At 39.4% G+C, this 25251-nt stretch overlaps 1 long non-coding RNA gene across 1 annotated transcript in view; it reads right to left on the reverse strand.

Moving 5' to 3' along the window:
• The window catches only part of LOC147838848 (uncharacterized), a 161620-nt gene that overhangs the window by 129661 nt on the left and 6708 nt on the right, over positions 1-25251 (reverse strand). The window contains exon 3 of the long non-coding RNA XR_015520464.1: positions 20911-21002. This is a non-coding gene — a long non-coding RNA (uncharacterized LOC147838848). The remainder of the gene's footprint in view (positions 1-20910; positions 21003-25251) is intronic.

Below are 25251 nucleotides of genomic sequence, written 5' to 3' on the forward strand. Positions count from 1 at the left end.
TACTGATACTTCATTCTTTACAGTTAAAGACCTGGGTGTCTATTAGACAGCAACCTGTTTTCTCAAAATCATATCACTTATGTTACAAAAATAGCTTTCATCAACCTTAGAAATATCACCAAGCTCATAGTCATGTAATCTGTTTCTTGAGCTTAAGTAAGTTCCTGCATTCGTGGCCTCTAAACTATAGATTATTGTAATGACTACTAGGTGATTTTCATGCTCAAATGCAGTTGTTGGAGTTTTTATCTGAGAACTTGATCATGAAATTAGGATCATATATGCCCACTTCAATCATCTCTACATTGGCTATCTTGTAAGGTCTGTATTTATTAAAAAATGTTACTGCAATTCCTAAATAGTTTAGCTACTATGAATTTAATCTTCCATCACACACTTTTATAAGCTCAAAAAGTTTTGATGTTCATAGAATAGCAAAGGCAGAGTGTTTGCTAAACTCAGGAATAGACTTTTTGATGATGTTTTGTGCACAGGCACACTCATGTCTCCCTTTGCATTGAACTATGAGCGTATCACATTTATAGATGTTGTTTATGTTCACACAGCTACATTATACATCAACTTAAGTTTAAACTAAGATATCACAGTGGACCACCCCTTTAAAGCTATAGTTTACCCAAAAATGAAAATTACATCATCAATTGTTCTTTTTTTATGTGGTTTTAAACCTTTATGGGTTTCTTTTCTCTTGTAAACACAAAACAAGATCCTGTGAAGAATATTGGTTGCTGGTCACCATCAACTTCCATAGTAGGAAAATAATTACTCTGGAAGTTAATCAGACCCAGCAAGCATTTGTAAAAACATTCAATTGTGTTCAACAATACACTGTAAAAAATGCAGGGTTCCACACAATTCATTCATGTTGTCCTAACATAAACTGATTAACTTAACACTTTTAACAAAATTATTTGGATTAAACATTAAAAAATTAAGTTGTCCCAATGAAATCTCAAGACTTGTGTGTTTTCAGCTCATTTTAAATAAGTAGTTTTAACGGGCAAAATAATAATTTTTTTGCAATAGTATCTGGATGCAGCCTTTATGATGCAGGCTGAGATTGCATCACTCAGAGATGCAATGTCAGACACAATGCACTCAATGGAGCTAGTGACGTCACTGTGAGGGTTAGGGTTAGGGGTGGGGTTAGGTAAGCACATTAAAAAGCATTGGATGCAGCTCAGATTGCATCTGCACTGAGTCTGCAACCAAACCTCCCTCATTTTTGGGTGTAGAAAGAAATGCGTAGGTTGTAAACAAGTGAATTTTGAGTAAATAATAAAAGGTTTTTTTTTTTTCATCTTTGGGTGAACTGTCCCTTTAATGGTCAGAAATTAGGTTCAAATTTAGGTCCTCAATTTAGGGGGTCTCAGTATAATAGTAAAACATCAAGTACAAACCTCTTTCAATACTTCAGTATATTGTTTTTGCTTCCATTTCTTTAAATAGAACTGTAATTTTTTTCATTCAAAATAACATTAAAAATATTATTTTAAAAATGTATTTAAGACAAATTCACATATTTATTATCAATAATAATAATTCATTACATTTATATAGCTCTTTTCTGGGCACTCAAAGCGCTTTACACAGAGGGGGGAATCTCCTCATCCACCACCAGTATGCAGCAGACAGTCAGACAGTTGCAGCTCATCCAGAACGATGCGGCCAGGATTCTGACCAAATTAGAGCACATCACACCTGTCCTCAGCTCTTTACACTGGCTCCCAGTTAAAAAAAAATTTAAGTATTATCACTTGTCTATAAATCACTAAATGGCCTAGGGCATCAATTTATTACAGATATGCTCACTGAATACAAACCTAATAGGTTACTCAGCTCTTTAGAATCATATAAACTAGAAATTCCAAGAATTTAGTAAAAAGCAGGGTGAATCCATCTTCAGCTACTACTGTACATCCTCCACTGCTGTAATCAGCTTCCAGAAATGATCAGATGTGCTCCAACATTAGGCACATTCAAATCAAGACTGAGACCCATCTGTTTAGCTGAGCCTTTACTGAATGAGCACTGTATACGTCTCACTGATTACAATATCATGTCTTTCTTTTCTTCTATTATTTTATAAGACACATTTAAATCTGTTTTAATATTTGTTTTTATTTTCTTATACTCGTCTTTTTAGTCCTGTTTATGTAAAGCACTTTGAATTGCATGGTGTATGAAATGAGCTATTTAAATAAACTTGCCTTGCCTTTAATTTAGATAGTGAGCATTTTCATATGTATATAGAACCACTGCATTAAGATTATAAGCCATTGTTGTGTTTTAAGCTTTCAATTTAGATTTCACACAGCTTTTAGCTATTTTTAACCTTTATTTAACCAAGATATGTGTCTAGAAACCCATATTTTGATTAAAAAATGTGCCATGGGGCAAAAAAGGTCTGGTGACTGGGGAACCAAACCGAACCCCTATATCTGCAGAAATTAGCAGGTAAGTGCTTCTCTCTCAAGTGAGGACCTTTTCTCCCCTGCTTTTACTCTTCAGGCAGAGTTTGGAAAGACACATCGGAGTTACTGAAGGCAAATCACCCCTTTTCTCCAGCTGACAGGAGACAAAGAGAGACAGGATGTGTCTCATAAGCAGGGGGAACATGGTGTGATCTGTCAAGCACAATGCAGCATTGTAATGGAGCTTTGCACTATATAGCACTTATGTAAACCTCCTTCACATCCACAGTACGTTTATGTAACCGACGCACCTTCAGACACCCTGCAATGCCGGGGCTTCTGATCTTGCTCAGACTGCTTGTCTCAGTTTGCCACTATAGGCCAGCTGTTACAAACACGTCCAGCCTTTGCACAATCACACAAGACTAGCAGAAAACCAGCCTCTTCACCATCTCCACTCGGCTTTTGTCCTCTTGCATTCACAGCTGCTTGCAAGTGACTCTGTCAGACCTGGGCGGCGTGTGCAATCCCTTTGTCATGACTTCCATTAGTACACAGTTGCCATGACAACTGGCTCTTATGAAAGCTCTCCACGGTTTCCAAGGATGGATGTTCTATTGGCTCTTTTGAGATTTAAACGAAGCTTTTTGGCGCAGACTGACTCGCACGTCACTGCTGCCCTAGATTAGTGTAAGAAGCAGAACGCATTGTGACTCACACCTGTTGGCTGTTTCAGGTGGTCTGTTTGAGTGGTTTCGCCAGTGCAAGGTCAGGAGTCAGGACAATTTTGTAGTCTAGAACAGGAGTTAACAGAACATTTAAAGTCCCACTGAAATCAATATATATATATTAGAATTATCTGTTCTTCTTAGATCCGACTGAAGGCCGAGAATTAATGTTAATAAGTCTTACCTTCCTGACTCATTCCTCCTTTCTGCTTCATAGCTATGCTTAGTCAAAATAATAACATCATCATACTATATACATTTAAGTCTTGTCAACTTGTAAAACTTGCTGCATGTCAACACCTAGTGTCATAAAAGTAACATAAAGGGCTTTTACGGTTTCACAGCGCATGAGCAGCCCTTATTTTATCAGCGTGCATGTAAACAACCGTGAATCACACCGGGAGCAGGAGCAGCTCATGTGAGGCACATGGGAATGGTTTTCTGCGCGCATGCGTCAGTTTGCTTTCACCAGCATTGTTTCAGATGCACATAGAGAATTACAAACTTGCGTGTGCAAAAGACACCAAATGTGAATGGCCCCTAACGTCTTTATTCTGGCATCACCACTCTAAATTAATACATTTGTATAAAGTAAATCATATCTCAAAGCTTAATGGGGAACAGATGATTTACACTAGTGCACGTTTTTTGCCGGCAGCAAGATGTCGCCCCATATTGTCCATACCTAAATCTGCCACTGATTATGTTTAGTTACACTGTTGACCATTCTTTACACCTTAACCCACTCTCAAACCTACCTATACATCCAAACTCATCCTTAACCTTACCCACACCACACAGTAAAACAAAAAGTGTTGTGCACTACAATATGAACACAGTAAATTATGGTTATTTTCTGATGCAATTGCAAGTGCACAGTGATTAAGGCCACTTAACCCTTTACCGCATGGTGTTGCCATGTGGCAACATGATATTATGTTAATTTCCCTGCCACTGATTCTTTACAACCAACATTGATTTTTTTATTTATTTTTTTTTGGAAAGAAAAGACCTTAGTGTAGCCAATGATGTTCTTTGGTTAAGTCACATGATGTTCAGTGTTTTTCTGTATTGCAAGTTTTGACAGACAGAGGTCTGTTCTTCATAGCTCACATGATCTAAGATGATTTGGCATATCCTGGATCTGTTCAACTTGATAACTGATCTCTAGCTAATCTGGTTCTTCAAACAAGTTTGTGAATCAGATTAAAATGTCTGGATGAACTGATCGCTGTCTGTTTTGTGAAGGACAGATCAATCGATTCCCAAAATCATGATCATTTGCATCAAAATATCATTTTGATGTCGGTAAAGGTGTCAATACCCGCCATATTAGTGATCAAAACTCGTGCATGACTGCATAAATTATTATTATTATCCTTTTTTATAAAAAAAAAAGCTGAATCTTGTGCATGTATGCGTTTGCATCAGAAAAGTTCATATCAATAAATTTTCACTTTGAACCACTAGGTGGCAGTCGTTTACTTTAATTTCAGAGTGCAGATTGCATAATTTTTATTTATATATATTTTGTAACTTATATATATATATATATATATATATATATATATATATATATATATATATATATATATATATATATATATACACATTTACTATTATCCCAAGTGTTTATAAATACTGTAAGAAATCATCAGCATTTGGTACATACCTTCCGTGTTATCTTTGCTTAAACTGACTTGATCTAATCCTGTGTATAAGAAATTAACCTGCTCCTACGCAGGTTTGATCTATCAGAACTGTTACTATGACAACAAGTCTCAGATGAGTTTTGAAGAACAAAACGATCCTTGATCATGTCAAATCGTCAACATCCATATACAGCTAATTGAGTAATCTACAAATGGAGAACAGACCCCTGGGGTCCGTTCTTCGTACCTCGAAGAAGATAAGCAGATCCTGGATCTGTTCATCCTGATAACTGATCTCTGGATAATTTGGTTCTTCAAACAAGTTCGCGAATTAGATTAAAATGTCTGGATGAACTGATCTAAAATTGCTGCATGTGTTGTGAAGGACAGATCTATCGATTCTTGAAATCATGATCAGCAATGCAACGATTGACTGACGGCACAGCAGCGTAATGACATTATCTGGTTAATATTCAATTATCTACGTGAGCAAATTTACATCAAATTAGTAGTAAACTGTTTATTAAATATGATACGCAATAACTTTACACCTTGTTGTGGGCTGCATGCTTGACCCTTTCATGTGTCAAGAGCAATTTATTTAGTTTTACAGTTAGAATGGATTTTCCTTATCGAAGTGGTATTAAAGTAGCCAGTTTTTTAATCGGTGTAAAGAATAGCTGGATGTTTACAAAAACATTTGATATTGGTAAAGGCGTCTGTAACTTTTATGAAGCATCAAATCACTGTCATATTAATTGTCAAAATATGTTTATGACTGCATAAATGTAGCTATTATTGCTTTTAAAAAAAGTCACATATTGTGCATTTCTATTATCATGCACAAATTGTACTAAAGCGATCTAAAGTTCATATCAATAAGTTTTCTCTTTGCACCACCAGGTTGCAGTCTTTGTACTTTCATTTCGTTGTTGCAGATTACGTAAGTTTTATTAGTATATATATAAAACTTTATTTATTTTATCAATAACTATAACTTTAAATATATATATGTCAGGGTCGAAAGGGAACAGATTCAAATGCAGGTGAAGCAAATTTATTCTTCTCAAAAAAACACAAAATATCCTCAAAAGGCAGTTCAAAACTCAAAAAACTGGACTCAGAAATCGGCGCAGTTCCGGGCGCTACCACCAGATGGCAGGAGAGCGCTCCCAAGGCTTCACTGGGCAGCAGAAGGAGAGATGAAAGTAATAAGGGGAGTTCCGGATAATACCGCCAGGGGGCGATAGAGCGATACCAGACGCTCGGCCAGCACCGGAGAAGAAGAGCCTTACGGGGTACTGCTGGACGTTCTCCCTTGGTGGAGATTCAGTAGTGAGAATGGGACAGCCAGACCAAACCACAGCGAGCCGGATGACAGGACAAAGTATCAAAATAAAGTAAGGAGAGAAAAAACTAAACCAAAACAAGCAGGAGCTTGGAGTCTGGGGAAACAGGACACGACAAGACAGATTACTCACAATGGATATTAGCTTACAAGCCTCACGAGCATGCAAAACGGACTGACGAAAGACAAGAGACGAGAGGAGACTAAATAGGGGAGAAATCAAGCAGCAACAGGTGAAGGAGAGGATCGCAAATTGATTACCAGGTCTCTAAGGCGGGGAAACAAAAAGCACGCGGACAAGAAGCACGTGGCCAGCTGTCAAAACAAACCCACGTGCTCCAAACACACAAAGACAACGCAAACAGGTAAGTGATTCCATACTCTTAACAGTACCCCCCCCTCCCAGGGGCGCCACCTGGCGCCCCCAGAAGGGGCTCACCTCGCCGCCGATGGAAGTCCACGATCAACGACCGGTCCAAGATGTCCCGTGCCGGAATCCAAGACCTCTCCTCCGCACCATAGCCCTCCCAGTCCACGAGGTATTGGAAACCCCGACCACGACGTCTCCGGTCAAGGAGTCTCTTCACAGTATAGACCGGAGTGCCGTCCACCAGACGAGGGGGAGGTGGAGCCGGGGAAGTAACAGGGTTGAGTGGGGATTTGATAACAGGCTTTACCCTGGATACATGAAAAACAGGGTGAACCCGACCAAGAGTGCAAGGAAGCTTGAGCCGAACCGTCACTGGACTCAAGACTTTAGTGATTCGGTATGGCCCAATGAACCTGGGTGCCAGCTTGCGAGAAGGCACACGGAGAGGCAGGTCCCTTGTAGACAGCCAAACCTTTTGACCACAAACAAAAAGGGGAGCAGGAGTCCGGTGGCGGTCAGCCGCCCTCTTAGTTCGTCTGGAAGCCTGGGCCAAGGCCTCCTTAGCCCTCCTCCATGTGTGGCGACACCTTCGGACAAAGGCCAAGGCAGACGGAACAGCGGCATCGGGTTCCTGAGCGGGGAACAAAGGGGGTTGATAACCAACAGAACATTGGAAAGGGGACATACCTGTAGAAGCTACCGGCAGGGAGTTGTGGGCATATTCAATCCAAGACAACTGCTGGCTCCAAGAGCCCGGATTTTGAGACACCAGACAGCGGAGACTTCTCTCAAGATCCTGATTGGCTCGTTCAGTTTGCCCATTGGTCTGGGGGTGAAAACCTGAGGACAGACTCGTAGAGGCCCCGATCTGTCTACAGAACTCTTTCCAAAACCGGGAGACAAATTGGGGTCCTCTGTCAGAGACCACATCCATCGGAAGGCCATGAATCCGGAAGACGTGGTCAACTACCGCCTGAGCAGTCTCCTTGGCTGATGGGAGTTTGGGTAAAGGGATAAAATGGGCCGCTTTAGAGAAACGGTCCACCACTGTTAAGATTACAGTGTTACCTCTCGATGGGGGTAGGCCAGTGATAAAATCAAGAGCCACATGTGACCAGGGTCGAGAGGGAATGGGAAGGGGACGTAACAGACCAATGGGTGGCCGATTAGATGTCTTATTCTGGGCACATACAAAACAAGCCAATACAAACTGTCTGACGTCTTGGGCCATTGAAGGCCACCAAAATCGCTGTTGGATATTGACCAGCGATCTCCGGACTCCTGGGTGACAGGCTACTCTGGACTCATGACCCCACTGGAGTACTTCGGATCTTAAACTGGCTGGCACAAATAGCCTTCCCTCTGGACACCCTTCTGGAGCTCCCCCTCCTCGCACGGCCTCCTCTACCCGCCGTTCGATGTCCCAGGAGAGAGTTCCCACCACCACCTCTCTAGGAAGGATGGCTTCGGGGGTAGCCTCTCCTCCTGGCACATCAAACAGGCGGGAGAGTGCATCAGGTTTTATATTCTTGGACCCAGGCCGGTACGAGAGGGAAAAATTAAAGCGTCCGAAGAAAAGTGCCCATCGGGCCTGACGGGAACTCAATCTCTTGGCTGAACGGATATATTCTAGATTTTTGTGGTCCGTCCAGACCAAGAACGGTTGTGCCGCCCCCTCCAACCAGTGGCGCCACTCACCCAGGGCCAGCCTGACCGCCAGCAGCTCTCTGTTACCAATGTCGTAGTTTCGTTCGGCTGGGCTCAGACGGTGAGAGAAGAAGGCACACGGATGCACCTTCCCATCCCTAGAGGATCGCTGAGATAAGACCGCGCCTATTCCGACCTCCGAGGCATCCACCTCAACGATAAACTGCCGTTTAGGATCTGGAAGACAAAGGACAGGAGCAGTGATGAAACGGGACTTGAGAACATCAAAGGCCTCCTGTGCCTGACTGTGCCATATAAACGGTACCTTAGGTGAGGTGAGAGCCGTTAAGGGTGCAGCGACCGAGCTAAAGTTCCGGATGAACCGTCTATAAAAGTTGGCAAATCCAAGGAACCGCTGCAGAGCCTTACGAGAGTCAGGGACTGGCCACTTGGCAACGGCCCTTACCTTAGCGGGATCAGCCTTAATGCCCTCCGTCGAGACAATATGCCCCAGGAACGAAACAGACTTGCTGTGGAACACGCACTTCTCCGCTTTGACATACAGCTGGTTTTCCAGCAGCCGCTGTAGCACCTGGCGGACATGCTGAGTGTGTACCTGTTCTGACTCAGAAAAGATAAGAATATCGTCAAGGTACACAAAGACAAATCTGTTTACCATGTCTCTCAGCACATCATTCACCAGGGCCTGGAAGACTGCAGGGGCATTGGTGAGCCCGAAGGGTAGAACTCGGTATTCAAAATGCCCCGTTGGTGTGTTGAACGCAGTCTTCCACTCATCCCCCTCACGTATCCGGATCAGGTGATAGGCATTACGGAGGTCTAGTTTAGTAAAGACCTTGGCTCCCTGCAATAACTCAAAGGCAGAAGACATTAAAGGCAGAGGATACCTGTTCTTAACAGTAATGTCATTAAGGCCTCTGTAGTCAATACAAGGGCGCAGAGAACCATCCTTCTTTTTAACAAAGAAGAACCCAGCCCCGGCTGGAGAGGAAGAGGGACGGATGAGGTCGGCTTCTAAAGACTCTTGAATATACCGGTCCATAGCCTCTCTCTCAGGAGCAGAAAGGGAATACAATCGACCCTTTGGCGGAGAAGTGTCTGGGAGGAGTTCGATGGCACAATCGTATGGCCGGTGCGGAGGCAAGGAAGTGGCTCGAGACTTGCTGAAGACCTGGCGAAGATCGTGGTACTCCACCGGGACTCCAGAGAGATCCACCCTCTCCATCTGAAACACATGAGACACAGAACCAGGACACGGAGCAGGACCAAGACAAACAGCAAGACAAGACTGACTCCAAGACAACACAGAATTCCCTGACCAATCAACGTGAGGGTTGTGTTTACTTAACCACGGGTGCCCCAATACCACTGGAGCACTCGGGGAGTCGAATAAATAAAAAGTAATAACCTCACGGTGATTTCCAGAGACTATCAAACTTACAGAGGGGGTAGAGTGGGTGATGGATGTGATGGCAAACCCATTAAGGGAGCGCACAGTGATGGGAGAGGAGAGAGGAATGGCTGGGATGCCCCAAGATCTGGCCGTGGTGCTGTCCAAAAAGTCTCCCTCAGCTCCAGAGTCAAGCAAGGCAGGACAAGAGTGAGTCAATCCATTGAACTGGACTGAGACTGGGAGACAGGTGCGTTGTGTGGGGGTGTCGAAACAAGGGAGAGTGCCCACCAGAATCCCCCGGTTTACTGATGGGCTGGAGCTTTTAAAGGACACTGCAATGCTCTGTGACCCGGCTTCCCACAGTACAGGCAAAGGCCTCGAGCCAGACGAAGCCGCTTCTCCTCAACAGTCAGTCGAAGACGACCTAATTGCATCGGCTCTGGTGAGGTGGTAGGTAATGGGGTGCGAGGATCATTTGAAGGGCCCTCATTCATCCATGAGGCACCAGAGACTCGTCTATGCTGGCGACGATGCAGTCGGGCCTCCACCCGAAGAGCGAGATCCACCAGGGCATCAAAGTCTCGGGGAAGGTCATGAGTGGCAATCTCATCTTGTATGTAGTCATCCAGACCATCCCTAAATCTGGCACGAAGAGCCGCCTCATTCCATGTGCAGGCAGCTGCCAGGGTTCTGAACAGAACAAAATAATCAGTAACCGAGCGTCCTCCCTGACTCAGCTGGGCCAGTTGGGAGGCTGCTTCATCTCCCTGGGCGGATCGGTCAAACAGCTTGGTCATTTCTGCACGGAAGTCCTCAAACATGGCACAGAAAGGGGCACGTGCATCCCACACTGCTGTTGCCCAATCACGGGCCCTGCCCTTAAGAAGGGTGATTACAAACGCCACCTTTGACTCTTCAGTTACATAGCGACGGGGCTGTAGAGCGAATACTAGGGAGCACTGTGAGAGGAATGCCCGGCAAGAACTAGGATCCCCGTCATAGGGCGGTGGGTTGTTGGCGTGAGGTTCAGGTTCGAGATGAGGAATAGCCACCTGTCTGCCACCCCGGGCATTCTCATGAAGCTCCTGAATTTGAGCATTAAGCTCGATTACTTCGGCCCTTAACATCTCCACCTCCTGCGAGGCTGCATTTAACTGTGTAGCGTGCTGGCCAAGGAGAATGCCCTGCTGTGCCACTGCGTTTCTTACATGCTCAGCACCTGCTGAATCCATAATTTGGTCAGTCCGTTCTGTCAGGGTCGAAAGGGAACAGATTCAAATGCAGGTGAAGCAAATTTATTCTTCTCAAAAAAACACAAAATATCCTCAAAAGGCAGTTCAAAACTCAAAAAACTGGACTCAGAAATCGGCGCAGTTCCGGGCGCTACCACCAGATGGCAGGAGAGCGCTCCCAAGGCTTCACTGGGCAGCAGAAGGAGAGATGAAAGTAATAAGGGGAGTTCCGGATAATACCGCCAGGGGGCGATAGAGCGATACCAGACGCTCGGCCAGCACCGGAGAAGAAGAGCCTTACGGGGTACTGCTGGACGTTCTCCCTTGGTGGAGATTCAGTAGTGAGAATGGGACAGCCAGACCAAACCACAGCGAGCCGGATGACAGGACAAAGTATCAAAATAAAGTAAGGAGAGAAAAAACTAAACCAAAACAAGCAGGAGCTTGGAGTCTGGGGAAACAGGACACGACAAGACAGATTACTCACAATGGATATTAGCTTACAAGCCTCACGAGCATGCAAAACGGACTGACGAAAGACAAGAGACGAGAGGAGACTAAATAGGGGAGAAATCAAGCAGCAACAGGTGAAGGAGAGGATCGCAAATTGATTACCAGGTCTCTAAGGCGGGGAAACAAAAAGCACGCGGACAAGAAGCACGTGGCCAGCTGTCAAAACAAACCCACGTGCTCCAAACACACAAAGACAACGCAAACAGGTAAGTGATTCCATACTCTTAACAATATATATATATATATATATATATATATATATTTAGTTAAAAAATATTTTCTTAAGTGTATATAACTACTACTGTAAGACAATATAAGAATACAGAAAAACTTTCTGTATTATCTTTGCTTGAACTGACCTGATCTAATCCTGTTTATATGAATGAGCCTGCTCCCGACCAGGTTTGAGCTAGCAGAACTGTTGCTATGAAAACAACTCTCAGATAAGTTTTGAAGAACAAAACGATCCTGGATCGTGTCAAATCATTCATTCATTCATTTTCTTGTCGGCTTAGTCCCTTTATTAATCTGGGGTCACAGGATTAATAAAATGAACCACCAACTTATCCAGCAAGTTTTTACCCAGCGAATGCCTTTCCAGCCGCAACCCATCTCTGGAAAACATCCACACACACATTCACACACACGCTCATACACTACGGACAATTTAGCCTACCCAATTCACCTGTACCGCATGTCTTTGGAATTGTGGGGGAAACCGGAGCACCCAGAAGAAACCCACACGAATGCAGGGAGAACATGCAAACTCCACACAGAAACGCCAACTGAGCCAAGGCTCGAACCAGCGACCCTGCTACCTTCTTGCTGTGAGGCAACAGCACTACCTACTGCGCCACTGCTTCGCCTGTGTCAAATCAGCAATAACCAAATCCAGCTGAGTAATCCACGTACGAAGAACGGACTCCTAGTGTTTATTGTGAGTAGTTCCTGAATGTAAATGTAAACGTCAATAAAAACAAAGAATCAACTCATATCAGATCCACAAACAAAATCTGAAACTTCATCTCCAGTAAGTTATGATGACATATTCACAACACAAATGTTTTTATCAAATTAGTTTTTTGTAAATCAATCAAATGTATGTGTTGCCAAATGCAGTAGTGGAACATGCATATTGCAATGGGTTAGCTAGCTAGCAAGGTCAGCTGTGAACTTTTAAGTTGTTACAATAACAACATGACAGCTAGTAATATAATGTTGATTAATTGTATGTTACTGGAAATTGCATCATGGAAAAAAGTTTTAGGATATAGTTTTAATGGCAATACAACTTTTGAATAGATATAAATACAGGGAACAGTGTATTAGTGAGGACCACCATGTTCTATGGTAAGCAGAAGAACAAAAGGACAGAAGTGGCTCTTCCGGCAGATGAAAGTGAAGATGAGATGGGTTTTAGTGGCCATGAGAATGATGGAGACTGGACATTTAATAGAGACAGTTCAGGTAAGTTAGCTCAGAGGCAGGCGTGGTATATGGTATATGGTATGAGTTGCTGGAAAGCATGTGTAAGGTGTCATTTATAAGTTCTGTGTTAAAGTTCATTATACTGCAACAACAATTAAATTAGTTTAAACAACAAAAAATATCAATTTTAAGGAAAGTTCAAAATTTGACATTTCAAAGTAAGATCAACTGAGACGTTACACATATCATAAAGTAGCTTTAAAAATGTTTTTTTCAAAAACATTTTATAGCACTTCAAGTTAAGCCATTTTAAGAAAAGAGAGTCAAATTTTTTTTATAGATCTATCATAATGATAGAGGGTGGAGGGTTATTATAAAGTGGGACTAAAATTTCATAAAAGCCATTGCTAAAATCTCAAATATTTTGCTGACTTGTGTACTTGCATTAAACCAAATGTTTAGAAAAATGTTAAAATCCAGAAAAGTAAGCAATTTTAAATAGAAACACAGACTGTGACTGCCATTGCCATGTTAATGACATCTTACAACCTTGATTTTCAGTTCGGTTTTATAGAAATTGGAAACACTAAAGATGTATGTGCGTTTTATTAGACTGCACAGAGCAACATGAAAGCAGAATTAAACAATTATATTCAGCAGACCCGCGCACATTTCAGGCACACACAATCCACCACACACAATCTAGGCAAACCATATATGTTTACGTCGGATGTAAAAGTTATTAATGTCTTCTCGGACACCGTCATCAATATATTGTTAATAAATATTGTACACAATAAACAATAGTGTTTCCTATTTCACAAATATGGCAATCGAGATGGGTGAATGGGGAACGTTGCGATCGCCATTTATTATAATAGACTGATTTTCTATCAGTCACCATAGATGATCAGTCATTATTTATCTGACAGAGTCAGTTTAGCAGATACTTGTTTGTTGGCCTTGCTGAACAATTGGATGGGTTTAATTTATATAACGGATTCATTATAATGAAGGAAATAATAGCAAGTGAATATATATAGGCAATAATACATCTTTATTTGTAATAAAAAATCTTTTTACATTTAATAAATGTATAACACTATTTTACTCCAGTAGTTGAATAGTATTTGTTTGCTTAATTTTCTATTGACATTTTTTTATTCATGATTTCCCAGATCAATTTATAGTAAGTAATATATTGTTTTTTAAATCATAAAGTACTGGTAATTTGTGGCTATTATGTGGTAATTAAGTAGGTGTTGATAATGCTCCTGAGGAGTTAGTCATTGATAAACAAGAAAAAAATAGAAGATGACTGATCCGTCATTAACCATCTATGGTTTGCCCCTGCCTAGATCGTGTGTGCTAGATTGTGAGTGCCTAAAAACGTGTGTGGGTCTGCGGGTCTGCAGCTGAATATATCTCCAATTGAATGTATATTTAGTATAATAAAACAGTGCTGCTGCTTCCCCATGTTGTCATGAACAGAAGACCTGGAAGCGGTCGACTGTGGCATAATAAAAGTTTTCCTCGTCTCTCATCAGCTATTGTTTTGCTTTGATGACCTCCAGCTTTACTCTGGTTCATACTACCATGATAGTAATTTAAGTATTTTAGATTATTTATGAACATGATGAAGTGCATGAATGAGAAAAAAAAACAACTCGCATGATTTCACACTTAGTCACAGCGTCATTAAAATATGCCATTGTTTGTCGCTAAAATGCACCCTCTAGTGGCAGAAAATACTCTGTCATTCAGGTTAAATATAAGTTACTGTGCTCCAAATGTTACTTGCATTTAGAAGATATCAACATTCCAAACCAATTTCACACCAACACTTTCCATTAATATGGATCTCTTTAATTTCTCATCATATCTTCTGACATACAAGTCAAATGCTCAAATAAATATAAACAATCCATTTGGGTTAAAACAACCAAGCATTTCTGAGTGCATTTATTATGCAAACAGACGTAATCATTCATGACAACATACATTGATTTTCAACGACAGACATTTCTGTAACTGTAAGATCATGTACAGCAAGTATGAGACATGCTCATGGATTTCAAGGTGTTAGATTTTTGCTTAGTATTTGTTTAAATTCTCATCCATATTCCCTGAATCAATATCCTGGGTTGAATGTGATTTATTCATCTCTCTACAACTCCCTGTAGATCAAATAGCTTATATAGATACCACAAAATAAGCCTTAAAATGTATCCTTAAAGATTCAACAGCACACTCAAACAGATTTGCATTTATTTGTGCATTTAATCATAGGCATATACATTATATGGGAATATGTGTGTTTATGTGTTTGTTTGTTTTACAATGTTACCAACTACTAAGATTTGGTTTCTGACATGTTCAAATTCTATTCTTTTGTTTCACAGAAAAACAACAACATGAAAGTCAGATCAATTTTGAAAGATGACTAAATTATGTCAGAACTTTGGGTTTTGGATGAAGCGCCCTTTTAACCTCAACTGATGCCAAAATATTTCTGTAAGAAAACAGTTGCACAAATAAACAGGGTTATTTGGGTGTCCACGAAACAGTCTCTGTGATGAAATTGTTTCATAGTAATTTTGCCGGAACACAATCTTTTCAGCACAGAAACCTATTCAGGGATTTTTATAGATTTAACTGAAATAAGCAATTGAAATATTTGCAGGAGAGAGCTGCCAGATAATAGGAGATTCGCTTCATTGCTTTGTTTGTAAAATGTTATTCTTTTCAGTTCTTTTACGGATGTTGCACTAGGCCGGTGTGTTTCATCCCATCTTCAATATTTTAAATACTCCTGGTCCTTTTATTATTTTTGATGGCCAAGCACTTTAATACAATCCCGTAATGTATTTATAAATTAGTTTTTTGGTTCATCAAATCCTTGAAAATATAAAGTCAAAGTCAAATATATATATATATATATATAGGACCATATTGAAGCAACATATGTTGACCAAAGTTATTTATTAATCATATCAAATACATCAATAAAAACAACAATAACAAAGATGAAACTTCTCAATTACGAAACTGCAACAGTATGTCTTTAACTTTACTTGAAAAAATGTAAATGTCAGAATTTCTTACATGAACAGGTAAGCTGTTCCAAAGTCTTGCTTTACCACTGAGAAAGTTTGATGTTAATGGAATTTACTAAGTCTTAGAGATGATGATTTCAATGTTCTTTCACTGTGAGACTCACTAAGCAGTTTGAAATGTAGAATGGTGCAAGGCTATATAAGAACTGATGTACTAATTAAGAAGCTTAAAAGTGAACCGGAAGCCAGTGTACTCTGTAAAAAAATAATAATAAAAAATGCTTGGATTGTGCTCTCTTACTGATGTTGCACAAAGCTGGTGTGTTTCATCTTTTAAACACTCCTGGGGCCTCATGTATTAATGCTGTGTACGCACAAAAACTTTGCGTACGCCAGGTCTCACGCTCATGTTTGGATTTACTAATGATGAAATTAACATGAGAATGTGCGTTGGTCTACGCCAACTTCATGTCTGGCGTACGTGTATTTCTTGTGTGTTTGTTTTATTTCCATTGGCATCTCCTAGAGGCCATTATGTTTAATTGCACACTGCAACGTATCACACCAACACATGAAAAACATAGCTATTAATTTATAATTAATAAAATGGGTTAATTGACAATAAAATTTTTTTACCAATTATGTGGTTTAGAACATATAAAAGCATTTGCAAATGTATACAACCCTTAGTCTATGGCAATTGCAGTGTTGGCCTTATTAGAGGACATTGTCAATGGTAGAATCCGAAGGCTCCAAGGTGGCAGGGTGCACGATGGGTAGCTTCTTGGGGAGTAATTTTTTTTCTGCGCTCGTGCATGTGCACTCAGTTTCAGGTTAATTCGCATGTAGAAAGAGAATATGCGTGGGATTCTGCATACGCAGTGTTTCATACATATGAATTTTTACTGCGTACGCACAAAGCTGTAAATGTTTTAGTATTAATTCAACGCAATTCTTCATACATGAGGCCCCTCGTCCTTTTATTATTCATGATGGCCAAGCACTTTAAACTCCCATAATGCGCTAAGGAATTAGTCTTTTGGTTCATTATATCCTTGAAAATGTAAAGTCAAAGTCAAATTTATTTATATAGAACCATATTGAAACAACATATGTTGACCATAGTTCTTCATATCATATTAAATACATCAATAAAAAATAAAAAAAACAAAGGTGAAAATTCTCAACAAGAAAATGCCAGGTACGTCTTTAACTGTCCTAAAAAATATGAAAAAGTCTGAATTTTTATACATGTACTAGTAAGCTGTTCCGAAGTTTTGGCTTTGCTAGTGAGAAGGCAGAGTAACTTAGTCTTTGCGATTTTAAGTAGATCTTGAGATGATGATCTCAATGTTCTTTCACTCTGACACTCACTTGGCAGTTTTGATATGCAGGATGGTGCAAGGCCATATAAGGACTGATATAAAAAAGAAAATCAATCCTATATTGAACCGGAAGCTAGTGTAGAGAGATGAAAGAAAGTATTTTCCTGTTTTTAATATTCAGTAACAGCCTCGCAGCATTTTAAACCGGCAACCGGCAGATTCTTTGATTAGTTTGAGTGATACCCTTACAGTATTCAAGCCTTGATGATGTGAGAGCGATTTATCCCCCAATAACACAAATCTTGAATCACAAAGACTTTCTTATTTTCATTTAGAAATAACCAGAGGCCAACCATGTTTTTAAACTGGAGAGGCCACTCATAGGTTCTTCTCTACTATTTTGATAGCAGAGCAGCAAATAAAGCTGAAGAAGTGAAACTAGTTAAATTGTACTTCTTAAAATTTTCATCCAATTGGAACATATACATTGAAAAAAATGGGGGGCCAAAATAAAGCCTTGAGGCATACAACCTGTGAGCGAGCTCAAGCTTGATGTAAATAGGATAAATCTCACTGCCATGTGTTTCTATCGCACAACCTGATTCTAACAAAAGACTATAGAATACAAAAGACGTGTCACTCGTATAGTTTTGAATGGGGAAAAGTGAAACAGTCAGCATGGCGAATGAAGCCCCGCCTTCTAGTACAGAAGCCAATCAGCGATTGCTATAAACTGACGAAACCAGACATGAGTTTCTGCAGATTTTGTGTGATTCAAACATTTGCAGATGAAACTAAAGAGACAGATGTTGTTTAATTTTATTGTTGATTCCTGATATGAAATTTAATCATAAGCTTGGCAAACAACTGTAGAGAATTTGATGTTTCCCTATTCAGACAGAATGCCGAGCATACTGCCCAAGAGGCGTTTTAAAGATGGCCGCCGAGTGAAATGACTTGCCTCATAGGGACTTTGTATAATAAGCTCCACCCTTGTTGACTCTGGAACATTTAGAACCAATGTTTCAACTAATTGATACAATGCTTCAACCAATCAGATGTGTGTGTGTGCGGTAGCTAATCACGTGACTTGATAGCGCAAATTTTGGCGCCAATTTTTCATCCCATCCTGATGACATCGCAATCTAAGAAGGCAAGTTAATTTCCTCAATATTTGCATGTAAAAATATTCATTACTCAACATAGGATATTGGTTGTAATTTCGTGATGGATCTGTTCAGTAAATACATCAAATAAGGCATAAATTGTTTGAAACCCTTGTTACTTAGACCGTTATAAGCGCCGTCAGACCTCTTTTTTTCCTGTGATCTACTATTATTAATAACAATATGATTATGATTATAATAGGATACAAATAATATTGAAAAGTTTAGTATAATAAAAATGATTTTAAAAATAGTTGTAAGCCCAGTATCTATCAGACCTTCCCCTGTATCCCTTGATATTGTTCAAGCCACAAAAGCAGTCCCGTGGGCCACTATAACAAACTCTGCCATTCTGCCAACTGAATCACCAGGATCCATCCTCATCATTCATTTATATTCCTTTGGCTTAGTCCCTTTATTTTTCAGGGGTCGCCACAGCGGAATGAACCGCCAACTTATTCAGCATATGTTTTACGCAGCAGATGCTCTTCCAGCTGCAACCAAACACTGGGAAACACCTATGCACTCTTGCATTCACACACATACACTATGGCCAGTTTAGCTTATTCAATTCACCTATACCGCATGTCTTTGGACTGTGGGTAAACTAGAGCACCCGGAGAAAACCCACGCGAACACAGGGAGAACATGCAAAACTCCACACAGAAATGCCAACTGACCTAGCCAGTGCTTGAACCAGAGTTGTAACAAAAAAACTGAAGAATTAAAATTGAACATTCTGTTAAACTAAGTAGTTGGAACAAAAGTGTAGAGAGGTGTTTTCTGTTTTTAAAATTCAGTAGCAGCCTTGCAGCAGCATTTTAAACTTGCAACTCTTAAATAGTTTGATTAGTCTGATTGACACCCTTTGATAGCAAATCACAATATTCCAACCTTGATGATATGAGAGCCATTCATATCACAAATCTTGGATCAAAATAACTTTCTTATCTTCATTTAGATATAAAAAATAATGAGAGGCCAACCATGATTTTAAATTGGAGAGGCCACTCAAAAGTTCTGTTATTTTGTTAGACTTGCAAATCATCTGCATAGCAGTGAAACAGAATATTTATATTTCGTATAATGAGAACATTCGCAATGAAAAAAATGGGGGGCCAAAATAAAGCCTTGAGGCACACCACATATTAGCAAGGTCGAGCTTCATCTAAATGGAATAAATCTCACTGCAATGTTTCTATCAGACTTTCCCTTGTATCTCTTGATATTGTTCAATTCACAAAAGCAGCCCCATGTGGGCTACTATAACAAACTCTGCCATTCTGCCAACATAACTGAATCACCAGCATCCACAGCCATCAATAAATCATTAAAAACTTTTACAAGAGCTGTTTCCATAGATTAATACTTCCTGACACCAGACTGGCAGACTTCACCAATCTTATTTTATTATAATCATTCATGTAGCTGGCTAAATTCGACCTTTCCAATGTTCCTGATAATAATGGAAGGACGGTTTAAAATTAATCATGTACATAGGATCAGGGCTGGAAATGTAGTCTAATTATCAAACATCTCAAAGGATGAAGTGAGAGATGAATAGCACACCAATGGATAAATGAAAATGAATCTCAACGGAAAAGCCATTTGATTCAGGATCCATGCGTGTGCAGGTGGTTTCTATGTTAGTTATATTAATCCTTATTTTTCAAGTCGCTTCTTTTATAGGCTGCCATTTGGCAATCCAGAAAGGTGATTCATAGACTTACGCTGTCGCTTGTCGTTGGAGCATAAGCATTATAAATCAGTTTTGAAGAAGCTTTGCAGACGACCCTCTCAACGGTGGATGTTATATGGATGAAGAGGTGCAGAGGTGGAGATTGGTTCATGTGGGAAGTGGACTTTAAAAAGGGTGCACATCGCTTTGCTCTGTTGAGCACAGCTGCGGCACGTTGAGCACGGTCTGCTTGAAGGAGGAGAGGAAGGGCCAATTTTTCTGCAAATCTGAGGACAAATCTCTTAACGCTGCCCTGGGGCTTTTGTGGGGTTATTCAAAGGTTATGAATAAACAGTCTCGTCTCCATTCGACTGTTTAATTATTGCAAAAAAAGTCAGTCGGGCCGCTATTATTCAGTACGGCTGTCCACAAAGCTGATTATATTGTGGGGATTTTGCTTGTGCGTGAAAAGCATGTTAACATGTTCCAGGATGATAAACTAAGAGTGATTTGTGGCTTTTCGAATTCAGGCTTAAGACGTTCAGCGAGGAGAACAAAACAATCAGCTCAATAGATTATAGCCCATCACCTTAATGGCTTGTCAACCTCATCTTCCTCTACTGGCTCTTTTCACACAGGCTTTTCTCAAGGGTTTCACCCACATCTGTCGTTCGAAGACCAAAAGCATGTTGAAGTAATTGGTTGAGTTTTATAAATGGTAAATGATACACTTGATACGGGGGTGGTGAATAGATGATGTGCACATTGAGTAAGAACAAACTAATTAAACTCCAACATAGACAGACCTTAACAAGAGTTTAGTCGTTAAAGATCAGAAGTCGGACGTGTGTGTATGTTTTAAATCACGAAGGACAATGGGATCTACAAAGATTCAACATTTCATAAAAAAGACCTTACCTTAACTGTCATTCGCATGTTCTAATGCAGTTTCTGGAAAATGCTGGTGTGCTTCAGAGTTTAGCACAACGTTTGTGTGTCTCTGGGTCCACCTGGTGGTGAGAATGCAAAATGTGTGTTTGTGATCCAGCAGGAATATCATTTTAGATCTACAAATAAAGTACAAGTTGTATTTAATTTGTTACATATACCAGTCTAGTATACCTCATGCCGGTTGGACCTCCTTTAGGAAGGGGCTAAAACATTCCTCAAACATTTTGGTCTGTATCAACATGTAAGCTTCATTAAGTTTATAAAAATTTGTCGACTCCACATCCATGATGTGACTCTCATTCCAGCACATCCCAAAGGAGCTTGAATGAATTGAGTTCTGGTGACTGTGGAACTATTTAAGTTTAGTGATCCCACTGTCATGATTTAAAAAAAAAAAGTTTGAGATCATTTGAGCTTTGGGGTGGCATTGTGGCTCAGTGCTTAACACTGTTGCCTCACAGCGAAAAGGTCACTAGTTTGAGTCCCGGTGTCCTTTCATTTTATCCTACCCATCAGATTATGCTACCAACACTGTATCTGAATATCTTTGAGGTTGAGGTTAGGAATTAGGTCAGTTAGGGCAATAATACAGCCTCATATCACACTACTTCAAATTAAAATTTATATTGGTAGCAAAATCTGATGGGTAGCATATTGCATCATCAAAATGTGCTACCTACTTTTTGAATGGGAGGTAAGACAATCTGAGAAGGTAGGACAAATCAACAGAGCACCAGAAAATTAATGAATAAAAGAATTTGAGCTTTGTGACATGGCACTTAATACTTCTGGAAGTAGCCCTCACAAGATGGACACAATGTGGTTATAAAGGGCTGGACATGGTCATCAACAATACTCAGGTAGACTTTGGCAATTAAACAATGCTCTCTTTGTACTAACAGGCCCAGCATGTGCCAAGAAAATACCCTCAGAAACTCATTCAAGGTAGAATGGGTCCATGTTTTCATATTGTTTATGCCAAATTCTGGCTCCATCTAAATGTCACAGCAGAAAGGAGGAGCAGAGGCTAATTATTTCCAATTTTTGGTGAGCCAGTGTAAATTTTAGCCTCCTTTGACACTGGTGCTCCTCTTTTACCACTGTTCTGCTTCAAGATTTGATGTGTTGTTTGTTCAGAAGCTCTTTCTCTTCCTCAGATCATTCTCTGTAAAGATTGTTCTGCATGAAAATACCAGTAGATCATTCTGAAATATTCAGACCAACGCTGCTGGCACCACCAAACAAGTCACATTCAATCCATTTATTCACCTTTCTCCTCCATTCTGATGCTCAGTTTGAACTTCAGCAGATCTTCTAGATCACGTTTACATGGCTAAATGTATTGAGTTGCTGTTATGTGTGCGGTTTGTTTTATCAAGGCCTTCAGAAGGGTCATAAGTCAGTCTCCTGGTCTGAAGAGCAGAAACAGCTGTGTCGTATTGATTTACAGCACAGGCTCATTTAAAATGTGTGTTTTAGCCTACATATTGTGAAACCTCATAAATGTCCTTAACATCCGTTTGATTGCGCTTAAGTCAATTGAACACTGTGAGGCAGTATAATGCTAACATGTTTACTCCTTTTTGCACTAATAATTTTCCAGACACATATTTTTAATCAATAAGGGGTCATTTTTATGGAGCACAATTCCACAAAACAACTTAACAGCGTCTATAATTTGTAATTGAATATGTTTATATGTAATCAAACATGCCTATCTATTTCCATCCAGACAACTTTTCTGGTGTAGTCAGTTTGCATGGTAGCTCACGTATGGTGTTGTACTTAGAATCCAAAGAGCTCAGATTCAATTTGGTGAAGCACAGTTTCACTTGTATAAAAGCTGTGTAACATCAATCGTAGTTGCATTTTCTCTTATGTTTTCTTTTGAAAACACTATTGGTTGGATTCAGAGAAGGACTGAGTAAAACTCAATGAACTCAAAGTAACGTATTTCAGATTGTAAAAAAAATGTAGTCATTGCCCTCTAGAGGATTTGTCGTCTGAAACATCTGAAAATTTCCTGGAGCAACATATGTTTTACGAAAAAAAAACAAATAGACTGAACCACTTATGTCCAATGAGGCTGGGCTGTAGATTTCAGGTCACATCCTCTCCATATGGATGAGTTCAGACACAGCTGCTCTCAGGCACATGTGTCTGGTGTTTGGTGACTCTCTTTATGGGACATGGCAGCTGAGCCGCTCTGTGCACTGAAGCAGTTGCTTCATGTATGCACACACTAAAGCTCATGTTTGCCCACATGCCAATTGACACATCTTTTGTCTGATACTATGATTACACCAAACAAGTCATGTACAGTTAATAGATTATTAAATAAGGCAAAGATATTGGTGTATATCCCTATGTACATAAATTATTTGTAAGTTTGGAACAATTTTATTTTGATGGTCCATTTGAGTATTAGTAGACTGTCTGCTTAATATCTGCTGACACTGCTCCTTTAACAGACATTTAACTGACTATATAGGAAAAATTGCAAGTACATGTCAATTTACACTAAACCCAACCTAACAGTCTACTTATAATCTAATGAGAATTAGTTGCCATGTTGATGCAATGTAACTTATATTCAACAAACAGACAATCAAAATAAAGTGTGACCATATGCTTTTTTCAATTACAATATCTCTGATTGTATGCATTTGTTTATTTATTTTGTCTTCTTATAACATGTCTTCCCACCAAGGTTACTTCTCACTGGGAGTGCAACAGATGGGAATTGTAGGATTAGGTATACTGCAGATCCATCCAAGGATAAAGAGCCATCTCTGTAAAGGGTTCCCAACATACAGTATGGAACTAATGGAAGATGATGTTATCAACTGAGATTAAAGTGCACCACATGATATAAACTTGTTTACATTAATAGTTAAGCATGTATAGGTTTATTATAGTATTATTTCAAATGTTCATCTATATCTTTCCAGGGTTGGAAGTCTCCTTTCATTATGTATTAGTTTTTTCAGAATGTACAAGTGGTTACGCATGTTTTATTTTAGGATATTATGAGTCTTGATATTCTTCTTGTTTAAAAAAAGTATTTCTAGGCACCAGAGATGAGAATTAGCATGAGCTATTCACTGTTAAAACAGCATAGCTTCAATGTTTCGCTTGACAATTTGACAGTACCTATTAAAATAAACTAATAAATGATCAATTTAAAATTTTAAAACTTCAACTAATATTAAAATGAAAATAATTAAGAATACTGTAAAGAAATACAGGAGGCTCTTGAACATATATTTTAAAAAGATATACCTCTAGAAAGTACAGTAAGTTGTTATTGTTATTTTGGCTGTGTAAATCAGTAATGGCAGTGATCTCATGGCTATCAGTAAAAAAAAAAAAAAACAATCACACGCAAATGGCTACAACAAGAGCAACCAACCTTAAGCAATTGGATAGATACAACTTTTGAGATCTGTATACAATGGAAAAAAATCACCTCTCTAGTTAATTTAAAGAAGAATATATTCCCGGGAAAATGAAGTAAATGGGTTGTATATATTTCAGTTAAAAGACCCGATTTTATTACTATAAACAACTAGAAGATGCTCAACTGATAGATAAACACATGCTAATGTAATGTGTATATACGTATATGGTTGTAAATGAAGAGTTAAGATGCAAAAACCTCTAAATGCCATCTGAAATGTCCATTAAAAACAAACATCATCAGCACATAGAAGGTGCTCGGTGTCATTCACACTACTACTAAACACCAGTATGGTAACACGCATAAAATTAAATTCATGAAATAAACATTGTTTATCAACATTAGATGTAACATAAATCTCTACTGTACATAACTGATGGGGAAACAACTAAAAAGATCCATAAGAATGGCAACCAAATGCATAAAAAGAGATGTGCCATGCACGGAATTCTGTGAAAGTCAATTTACCGTTATTCGCCGTATATATTAAGAAAACATACCGTTAACCAGGTTACGGATTTGTACTGTATCATTTTTACAGTTTTTTACCGTTGAAATCACGGCCATTTTTTACAGTGTATGTAAATTGTATGTCACTTAAGGTCACATACTAAAATTCATATGCACCTTGAATTATTGTATGATTGTACTCAACTGAGTGCTGACAACAAATAAATAAATAAATAAATAAATAAATAAATAAATAAACAAATAAATAAATAAATAAATACATTTGAGAGGCATGACAGTTAGAACTGACAGTTATAATGTTTCCATAGATTTCAATGCTATTGAAAAAAGATTTCCATTTCACAACATAACATAATATATACAGTGTTCAACATAAT

The sequence above is a fragment of the Danio rerio genome, chromosome 21, assembly GCF_052040795.2.
Source record: "Danio rerio strain M-AB ecotype USA chromosome 21, GRCz13ab, whole genome shotgun sequence".
NCBI classification, from domain to species: domain Eukaryota; kingdom Metazoa; phylum Chordata; class Actinopteri; order Cypriniformes; family Danionidae; genus Danio; species Danio rerio.